We start from the raw sequence: 11,285 nt of genomic DNA, 5'->3' as shown, positions 1-11,285 counted from the left end.
AGGCATTTCTCATTTCTGAACCTGGAACCACTGGGATTCCTGGGATAGAGTGAGAGGAAGCAGTTCACAGTATGTACATTACTCTTGACTCGGTTATTCCACCTTGCCCTTTCGTGGGTACAACAAGCACTTACGTTCTTTAATGTCCTTTTATCTTTTACTTCGCCTCTAGGTCGGTGCCAGGCACTGCAGATGGAAAAAGTAGACAACGATGTAAAACACTCTCACAAAACTGAACATTGTTTTTGAGCTGATGATTAGGGTAGCATCATCCATATATTTATTATGAATATATTATATTCATATAATCCATCATTCATATATTTAAAGCTAAGAATAAGACCGTCGCCTGGCTGCAAGGTTGGCGCATAGAAAGGCAAAGACCCTATTTTTAAAGACCAAATGTTTCGTGCACTTCTGTGACTGACCTAGAAAGTGATTTATTTCTCCATTTGCAGGAATTAGTACTGGAATTAATATTAATCAATGGCAAGGATGAGCAGAACAGAGGATGGTCCTGTGATGGATGGTCCTGTGAAGTATCTTTCCTTCAGAAATGACTCTTTCCATTCCTTTCATATATTTGCCTTGTCTGGAAGACTGATTATGAGCTTCTTAGGACAGCCTTCACTTTAGATTTGAGGCCCAGAGAAGTTTAGCAATTTTTTCAAGCCCACACAGCTGGTTAGTGGCAGAGCTGGGCCTAAAATCTTGGACCATTTCCAAATCCAATGTTTACTCTACTGTATCACACTGTGAAACTCTTATGTTGATCACTGTGAGTGCTTAATAAATATTAGATTTCTAACAGCAGCCCATTTGCTTCTGATTGCTGACTAGTTCACTTCAATTCATATTTATTTTAACTGAAAATCATTGCCTTCTGACAGCTAGTCTATTGTTTATAAGAAATGAGTTGGTGGGCGAATTCCAGCCCTGTTGGACAGCAGAACCCATCACAACAAATCAATGTCAAAAATGGTACTTCAGGAGGAACACATACCATTTATTTAGTACCCCCAGTGGAGTAGCTCAAAGTAATTTGAAAATATCTCATTAATCCTCATGACACCCCTGTGGGATAATAATAATATTATTATAATGTTTAAGCATAGAACTGTGGCAAAGCCAACAGCTTTTCTGAGTATGTGCAGATTTTATTCGTATTTCAAGTCTTCACTATTAGAGCGTAAGTCAAACCATCAGCTTTGCAAACAGCAAGGGTAAATCTTGGTTTGGGCATTCTGTGTTGCTCTGGACATCACTTGAGTTTCTTACTGATCCCAACAGACTTAGAAGTAGCCCACCAATGACTTGCCAGATGCTTTGCAGCTCCTGGAATAGGTCCAGAAGTGTTTGAGAGTGGGACAAGGTAGGTCTAGAAGTTACCACTATTTATAATGATAGATAAATGAGTGAAAAAAACCCACCTACTATGTGCAAGGTATTGCTCTAGGTGCTGTGGGAGTACGGAGTCTGAACATAGACTTACCCGTCAATAAACTTGCATGGAGCTGGGAAGACAGGATACACGTCTGTGAAAATCTTTACCACACATTAGTTAACAAATCAGGGAATAGTTCCAGAAATGTCACAAGATGCCCCGTGACTCTTTGGTCTATTCTAGCCAAGCTGCTACCTGCTGTTTCTCAATCATACTAAACTGGTTCCTACCTCTGTGCTTGTTCTTCCCTCTGCCTGAAACACACTTTCTCTAGAGTCTCACATGGCTTTCTCTATCACTTTAGGTCTCTGTTTTTTTGTTTTGTTTTGCTTTAAGATTTTATTTATTTATTTGACAGAGAAGGACACAACAAGAGAGGGAACACAACCAGAGGGAGTGGGAGAAGGAGAAGCAGGCTTCCAGCCGAGCAGGGAGCCCGATCTGGGGCTCGATCCCAGGACCCTGGGATCATGACATAAGCCAATGGCAGATGCTTAATGACTGAGCCTCCAGGTGCCCCTTGGTCTCTGTTTAAAATGTCCCATCATCAGAGATAACTTCCCAGACTGCAACCACTTGATTTCAAAGAATTCCTCTTTCTCTCCCCCTTGGTAACTTTCTAACCTCTGACCTTCTTTATTTTTCCTTATTGTGTTTATTTACTTGAAATTACATTTTCCATTTATTTGGTTACTTGCTTACTATCTCCTGCATTATAACATAAACTCCCCGATGGCAGGGTTTGACTTTTTTACTTGTATGTCACCAAAATCTAGACTAATACTTGGCACATAAGAGATGCTTAATCAGTACGTGACGAATGGTGGAAATGGAAGGTGTGGCGTGAACGTACATGGCATATTAAGGTACGGTGAGTGAACCAGTTTGCTGGTGTAGATGGGTTATTCTGGAGAGGTCTTTGTCCAGTTCGGGTTCTGTCTCCTAGAACCAGCTAGGCTGTGCAGATAGGCATAAGTTGTTTTTTAAAGTGTCACTTCCTCTTTCTCTACTTGCCCTCCCCCCCACCCTCCTGAATGGGTCTTTCCTACACTCCGGAATTTTACTCTCAACTGCCCACTGGGATATTCTTCCTCAAGAGACCCCAAACTTAATATTTATAGCACTGAACTCATTATCTTTCTCTCCAACGTTGCTTCTCTTCCTGTTTCTCCTATTTCATGCTAGAATACGAAGTCATCCCTGAATCACTCCTCTGCCCCCCACATCTAGTCAGTCACCAAGTGGTTTTTGCTCTCCCTTCAAGTCCCTCTCAGTTCTGTCCTCACCACTTCATTTTTGCTGCCTCTGCCCCAGTTCAGGCTGTCATGACCGTGTCATAACAGGCTCCCTGCTTTCAGTCTCTCTTTTATGTATTGGATCCTCCAGGAAGTAGCTGAGTTATTTCTGTAAAACATCGATTTGATCACATTGCTCTCTGGTGCCGCCATGATGGTTGAACTCTGGTGCTGCCTTGACCTTCTGGCAGCAGCTTCTGTGTTCTTCCCACACCACTTACTGGTTCTCATGCCATGCATTTGCAGACTGTTATGCCTCTGCTCATGCTAGCCACTCATGCTCTAGCTCACTGGACACCCCTTCTACTTCTTCCCACTGGAGAATTCAATCTTCAAGGCCTAGCTTAGATGTCACTTTTTCTGAGACCTGCCCCCACTCCATGACTGTCAGCCATGATTACCACTGCAAAGAAAACTCAATAAAACTGACTGTAAATGATTTCATGACTCCCCCCCCCCATCGAGAGTCCTATAGCATTTTGTTCAGAGCTCCATAAGAGGACTTTACTGTACTATATTTAGTGTGAATGATACAATCTGTTTCCTTATGAGAGTGTGAACTACTTAATACTAAGAGCTAAAATATTGAGCAGTGAACACGCTGTGCTCAGTCAGGACTGTGGTAAGTACTTTACATGCAGTAACTTCCAACCTACCTACCAACTGTAGGTACATAATGTTACTACTATACTACTTCACACCTGGAGAAACATTGGAGGGTGGGAAAAGTCACTCCTGCAAGCACATAGGATTAGGACATGGCAGAAACAGGATTCCAACCAAGAAGTCCACATTCTCAAGTCCGTCCTTAGACTACTTTTGCGAGTGTCCGTGGGCTTGTCTCATTCATCTGTGTATTTCCAGTCTCCAATATCGTGCTGGTCAATGAGAAGTGATTTTTGAAGAAAACCAATTATGAAGCATGAATTCGTGGCTCACTAAAAACTGATGGATAGACCACAATGATGGTGTTGGTCCTGGACCTCAACACAAAGGTTATCCATGGGATTTCTTGAATATCTAAATTTCAAAATTCTTTCTTGAATTTCTTCTTAAATTTATTCCAGAAATAGATGCAGATATAGGTGCTGCCTGGGGTTAAGATGGGTCTCAGAATGAACCAGTAGTCCAGTCCGTGTTCTCATATGGCAGGGTGATTTCAAGGAAAAAAAAAAATTCTATTCGGTAAAGATTGGAATTCTGTCAGCAAGGATGGCAGCCAAAAAGATGAAAGTATTATGTTAGGTCAAGCATTTAAATAAGTCTCGTGGGGTTTTTTTTTGAGCTTCTGTGTGAGAGAGTAGAGACACTGGAATACCTGTGTGGCCTTTTCTGGTTCTGGTTAATTTATTGAAAAATCAGGCACAATCCTACCTCTAATCATAGACAAGATGTACAATTAATGACAGGATGAGCAGTGGAGCCCCCTGGTATGTACCAATTATTTATTTGCAGATGGGAAACTTAACATCTGTGGAAACCATTGGATGGTTTTAGATCAACACTACCAAGCACAGAAACTTTCTTTTAGCAAGATGTACAGTACAAATAATACTTTCACAGTGTTTTCCTTCTAAGTTGATCTGATGAAGAATATTTTAAAATTTCTAGAAAGTTCCTTCTGCTTCCTCATGTTCCTTCTGTGGGGCACTTGTTGTGAGGTTATGGATGAACCACAATAAAATTAATTTTGAGAGATAAAAGGAATTTATTTTAGTGACATGACTGCATTGAAATGAATTCGAACTGTTGAACATAAATTAACACAAAACTATAAAACCTTAGTAGACATTTGTGGGAATCTATTGAAATACTATAAGGCCAAGGGTAAATTCCAATTGAGGTTTTTTGTATCACAGTCTGGTGAAAACCAAAATATATATTTTATTAATCTACAGACAAAATGTTACAGTGTTATTACTTTGTTACTAGGTTTTGCAACGATCTTGACATAGCAACTCAACATGTCTATAGAATAGCATTACAATTTTATTGGGTTTTCATTACAATGGTAATAATGTTAATGAAAGTATATAAAGGCCCACAATGATCCAATTAATACCGAGTAGTATAATGACAAAAGAATATGAATGCAATTCTTTGGGGATTTCATCATACCAAAGATAAAATGCAACAGATACATTACTCGGGTTATAAAATGGATGCAAATAAAACTAAACCATGTTGTGATGTGTCAGTCCCTTGCCGACCCAAACACAGCTGCAAGTACTGAAAATCTTTATTTATAGCCTCCATTCAGGACAACTCAGTTCTTGAGCCAATTCTAAGCAAACTTATTCAGATATAATAGGAAATCTCATCCTTACCCTCACTCATTCTGGGGGGTCCAGAATCTATCTTGTCGTAAGCCCTGGGCACCTGGGTTGGGCCCCCCATTGCCTATAAAGTTTCAGCCTCTTTCTGGACCCTTGCTATGTTTTATATGACAATGGGACCAAGCCTCTACCTTAGCTTGCTACTGTTCTCTCCAGTTTAAGACTGTTTGGTGAGGCTGGTGGTGGGTATTAAGGAGGGCATGTATTGCATGGAGCACTGGGTGTGGAACATAAACAATGAATCTTGAAACACTGGAAAAATAAAATAAAAATTAAAAAAGAACATTAAATATAATATATGATGATAATACTAAAAGTGTAGTAACATGAAATATAATAAGATAAAATATTAAACAAAAAAAAGACTGAAGCCCTACCCTGAAATCCAACTGGCTTGTTTAGATTCTCTCTCTTTTTAGCTCTTAGGAGGCTCTGCCAAAGCTGCAACCTGCCATAGACTGAAGTTCTTACTTATGCCTTAAGGACCTCTTGGAGCGACATAGCTTCTCCCACCACCTGATTATCAGGATTGCCATCACCCATCCTGTGTCCCTGCATCCCCTTTAGTTTGGGCCCCAGAATAATGAGGCCTTCCCAGCTTGCACTCAGATTTCATCCTTTCCCCTAGAACTTTGTTATTGTAGAAGTTGACCACTTCTGGGACTTGTCCTAAAGCTGAATTTAGTCCCCTAGCTTCAAATGTCATCATTTCCAGCTTCCTTCTATATCCTTACCAGCCTATTGAAGTCCTAGAATGCCTCAGGACTGAGTTACATAGGTTGATATGCACAGCTGGAAATGCTAAAATAATTCCAGCTGAAGTACATTGTTTATATAGTCCTTTAGATGAACTGGTGTATAATCAGATATATTGTATATCAGTTTATTCAAATATATGTTAAACATATATCAGTTCATATAAATGTAAATTAAGGATATAGAATAGAATAGGATAGAACAGAATAGAAGTGAATAGAATATAGATAGATAAATTATCCTGATTTCCCACCCCATAATGGTCCATTTGAATTTAGAAATCCACCTGTAGGATACCATCCTCAACAATGCACATCAACAGAACTTTCTGCCAAATGCTTTTATATCAGAGATTAGCTTTTAGAAAAAGCCTACTATTTGACCATATTTATCAATTACGTTATTCAGAACCAGTTAATTTTTTAAAGATTTTATTTATTTATTTGAGGGAGAGAGAGAGAGAGATAGCAAGAGAGAGCACAAATAGGTAGGAGAGGAAGAAGCAGGCTCCCTGCCCAGCAGGGAGCCCCATGTGGGGCTCGATCCCAGGACCCTGAGATCATGACCTGAACTATCTGCCTAACAAACTGAGCCACCCAGGCCCCAGATGTGCTATACTGTAGCAGAAAATGTTCTAGTCTGCGAGTCAGACGATTTGGAATTAAAGTACCCTTAATGAACCCACGTCACCTCTGTCTCAGTTTCTCACCTGGAAAATGTAAAAAATAATATCTGAACCACTTGCTAGGAGAGTTAAGCGAGATTCTATACATGAAAAGTACTCAATTACTGATCTTGCATACAGTGGGTGCTCAGCTGTTTGTTCAGTCATACTTTCCACGCCACACAAATGCCTAAGAGGGAAGTGCGTGAGATGTTCAAAACTGTTCATACTTCTGATTGCAAAAAGTCACATGTGATACAAGTCTTTTACCTGTTGTATCCCAAAATAGGACAGGCCTCTCACCTCTGGTTTTAACTGAACGTGGTCCAAGAGCACCAACTCATAGCAGGTCTTACCAAACTAGTCAGAGAACAAAGGGCTTCCTTTAGAATCAGAACTGTGGTGTTTCCTGGTTACTAGTACTACCTTCTGTTTCTTCAAAACTCAGTGCGTGGCACTCAGTAGTCACTCAAAATATATTCCTTTAGGTGAACTTTTAAAAAAAGAGAATCTAACCGAGCACATTCACTTTACTGACAGAATGACGATGGCTTCAAGATATAAATAACTTTCATCTAAAGTCTGGCATTTGGTTAGTGACAGAGTCAGAACAGAATTAATTGTTACTAATTTCCAGCCAAGTTCAATGGACTTCCCCCCGCCCATTAGCTCATTCATTTTGTTCCTCTCTCCTTTCCTTTCCGTCATACCAATTCTCACCATCCACCCGACACTGGACAGGAACAGGACACGTACACTGCTCCTCACCCACCTCCGTGGACCCACCCTCCGTCCTATCTGGATCTACAGCACCTGCGGGGTTCCTTTTTGTATTGCTGATTTCTCTGTCTAGATCTCCGGTTCCCTTTCTTTCCTTTCAGACTCTTCACGCCTACAAATTTTGTGCAGCTTCCTGACCTATCAGTCAGCCCATTAAGCAGCATTTCTTTTTCTTTTTAAAGTTTTTATTTATTTATTTATTTCACAGAAAAACAGTGAGAGAGGGAACACAAGCCCGGGGAGTGGGAGAGGGAGAAGCAGGCTTCGTGCTAAGCAGAGATCCTGATGCGGGGCTCAATCCCAGGACTCTGGGCTCATGACCTGAGCCGAAGGCAGACGCTTAAGCCTGAGCCACCCAGGCACCCCTAAAGTGGGATTTCCTATCTTGAACTCCTCTCCTTTGGATCCTAAATCCTGGGGCAGAGAGAGGCCTAGATTGAGCTTGAGATCCTGCCCTTTTGTTGACACCCCCCCATCCCCACCGCGCTGGGGAGAACATGCTAACCTCTGCTTTTAACCACCACACTGAAGAGCCTACACTTGACAAAATCTATGCTACGTGATTTTTTAACTCATTCCCATTGGGGCAGCCGCCTCAACAATACCAGTTTCGTGGGACCTGGAGTAGGTCACAAACCCTAATTCTGATAAGCTGTTTGAGCCCTGAAGTGTCTGCATGTCTACCAAATTGCTGTCTGCCCCACCTGCTGTTCTATCCACCCAGTTCTTAAGACTGGAGTTTCTGCCTCATTTTCCTTTTGTTACAACTGAACTCCTTCCCTATCAGTTCCAACCAAGCTTCTCCTTGAGAGACCAGCCCTGCTACTTGTGTCACCAACTGCTGCCTGACTCCTTCTCTCCAAGGGCCACCCTCCGCAAAGCCACCGCCCCATCGCCTAGCCAAGGTCAAGCTGCTTGGATTTCCACTGCTATGTCAGTCCCACTGTGAATATCGCTGGACACAGCTCTTCATGCCACGGATGTGGCTGAGCCCCTTTCCTCTGCAGCTGTATTGAGGACCTGCCCTTAAAGGCCAGACCCTTATAGGGCAACAGGCCCTCGGAACATTGCTTTCTTGCAACAAGGAAAATAAAACTGCAAAATCTGAAAACAGAGATTTAATTTCCAAATATCAATATCTGAGAGATGTAGGAAGTGAATGTGCTGTGGTAATACCTATTACTAATGGATACAAGTGCCTCTTTGTGCCCGGAAAACCCTGACTGCATAGATGATGCACGTTGAGTACTCATGACACCCTACTGTAAGCTTAATTTCTAAACAAATGGGCTGAAACTCAATTGCCCCAAACTCTGAGGCACAAGAGCTCTGGCCCACCCTCAGCATGAAGAATAGAATCAAAGGTGCCAACTAAAAAGAATTTTCCAGATGTTCACATTCAACCATTGAATCTGAGAGGGTTACAAGTGCATCCAAGTACGTCAGTGCTTTGTAAACGGTCTAGCTACATTATCAACCCCAGATAATGAGAAAGCAAATAGCTCTTACTTTGTCTAATGCTGTGGGCCTGAGTCAGAGGAAAAGCTGAGGCCGATTAGAATACTGGAAGATTCCTTTTTGGATCAGTTGTTACTTTTTTTTTTTTTTTTAAAGATTTTTTATTTATTTATTTGACAGAGAGAAATCACAAGTAGATGGAGAGGCAGGCAGAGAGAGAGAGAGAGGGAAGCAGGCTCCCTGCCAAGCAGAGAGCCCGATGCGGGACTCGATCCCAGGACCCTGAGATCATGACCCGAGCCGAAGGCAGCGGCTTAACCCACTGAGCCACCCAGGCGCCCCAGTTGTTACTTTTAATACAGTTGTGACTGTATCCAGATAGACTTTGGAGATTTAAAAAAAAAAAAAACAACTTAACTGTATGTCATGCAAAATATATTGTAAATGGGGTCTTTCGAGTTTCTAAAGATAATAGACATGGTCACAGAAAATTGATGGCAAGGCCAAGAAACGTCATATACTCAGTGTGCCAGTTTTTCTTAGTTTACCTGATGAATAATTTCTTGGTTCAGTAAAGTAACATGTTTAGGAAACTCCAAAATAGATTGGTTTTATCTACCTAGATGACAGGAGTGGAAGCCATGTCTTCTTTATCATTACCTTTCATCTTTATCATTACCTTTCTCAGTATCCAGTAGGATATGCTTTCTACATAGTAGACCTCCACAGATATTCCTAGAAGAATCATTCATTTCCTATATGGACCGAAGGGACTCACTGATAACTTTTAACATCATTTTTTGCTGCCTAAATGCAGGCCCGGTCATCCGCAACCACTTATGTAATCTCCTCCTATCTTAACTGGCTTATTAATTTGTCCAGTTGCTAAGACAGACTGTGATATGCCAGGGTAATGTCTCTTACACCCACATAAAACCCTCAGGAGACTAAGGTAACGGACTTCAAGCCATACATTTCAATATGACGATAATACCGAGAAAAGCTGATATACATTTTTAATCATTTTCCCTACAGCTTTATCCCCACCCACCCTTCCCCCAAGGCCTCATAGTAGCTTCAGGAAGATGTTTACTAATTTAGATGTCCCTTATGCACAGTATGGAATTTGCATAAATGCAACAAAATCCATAATACTCCTGTATAATACAGAACAGAGGAAAGCAGGGCCCTTCTGCTCCAGGGCTGGAATATAAAGCAGTTCCAGTTGCTAAGACAGATTAATTCTTTAGAGTCAGAAAACAGTCTTCAACCCCATCAGCCCAGTTTCTGCCAAATGACCAGAAAGATAAATGCATCATTCTTTGAGGACAGAAGACATGTTGGAAATCAGGTAACTTAATTTCAAATATGAAATATATCTAATTGATTTGCAATACTGTCCCTGGTGTGCTGCCCATTGAGGATGTAATATTCTGAGGTTTCTGGACTTGTGACACTAGATAGAAAAAACATCGGCTGCCACTCCTGCTTAGGGGACAAGTAGACATAGAGGAAACATGAAGGACAATGATGCATGACCGTTAACTCCTGTCGGCCGCTGCCTTTTATCAACCAGAGACTAGCAGCACACAAGTGTATTACGTAGCCAATTTTGTCCCCAACTCCATCATCAACTAGTGTATGTGAAATCGCCTGGATCTTAATGGGAACCCTTCTATACAGTTAAGAACAGAATTTAGATTAGGATGTGAGCAGGCCAAAGAGGCTGTCTCTGGCAGGAGATAAACGTGTCTTTTAGCCTGTCCTTATCTGGCTTATGAAATAATATTACCAAGTAGTGATTTCTCTTCTTTTTGTGGTCTGACCTCAGTCATTTTTTTTTTCCTCCTAGAAACTGCATTAAGCTGAAGGAATGGAACTTCAATTAATATTATAATAATCCTCATTGCTGATAGTGCTTTCCAAGCTCATCGCCATTAAATTTCTACATGATGTTTTAAAAGATGCTCAAGAGATTAAAAAATCCTGATTAAATATTTCCAGTTCTTACTAATATAAATCTGTACAGCTTAAATGTATTAACATGATAACTGCCAAGAATAGCAACATCATAATAAATATGTTGGATCACTGTAAATTGCTCTATTTATCGGATTTATTCTCCTAAATGTTGCCTCTGGCTCCAAAAACAAGACTATTGGAGAGTTCTGCCTGATATAAAGGCTGTCAGAAATAATTTTGGCTAGCTGCATGAGGACCGATTTATATGCCCATTACACTTTGCCAAGAACTTAGCATAACAAATTCTATACAAAATAGAATGTGAGAAGAAATGTATTGTTACAAAAGGAAAAACTAAGATCATACTTAAATTATTGGTTGATTAAAATGTGATCTTTGTTATGTTTCCTGAAATTTGAATAATCAGCAAAAAATACTGATACATTTTAGGATCTACCCCCCCACACACTTAAAGGCTGTGATGAAGGCTTATTGGGATACTCGCTTTTTGAGAAACGTTGAAGTTCTATCTTATGAATGGAGAAACTGACCTACCTTTTAGAGCTCCCTTTGGAAGAGGTTGGTTTGAT

Source organism: Mustela nivalis, assembly GCF_964662115.1.
Source record: "Mustela nivalis genome assembly, chromosome: 10".
In the NCBI taxonomy this organism is placed as follows: domain Eukaryota; kingdom Metazoa; phylum Chordata; class Mammalia; order Carnivora; family Mustelidae; genus Mustela; species Mustela nivalis.
This window is presented reverse-complemented; position numbering follows the sequence as displayed.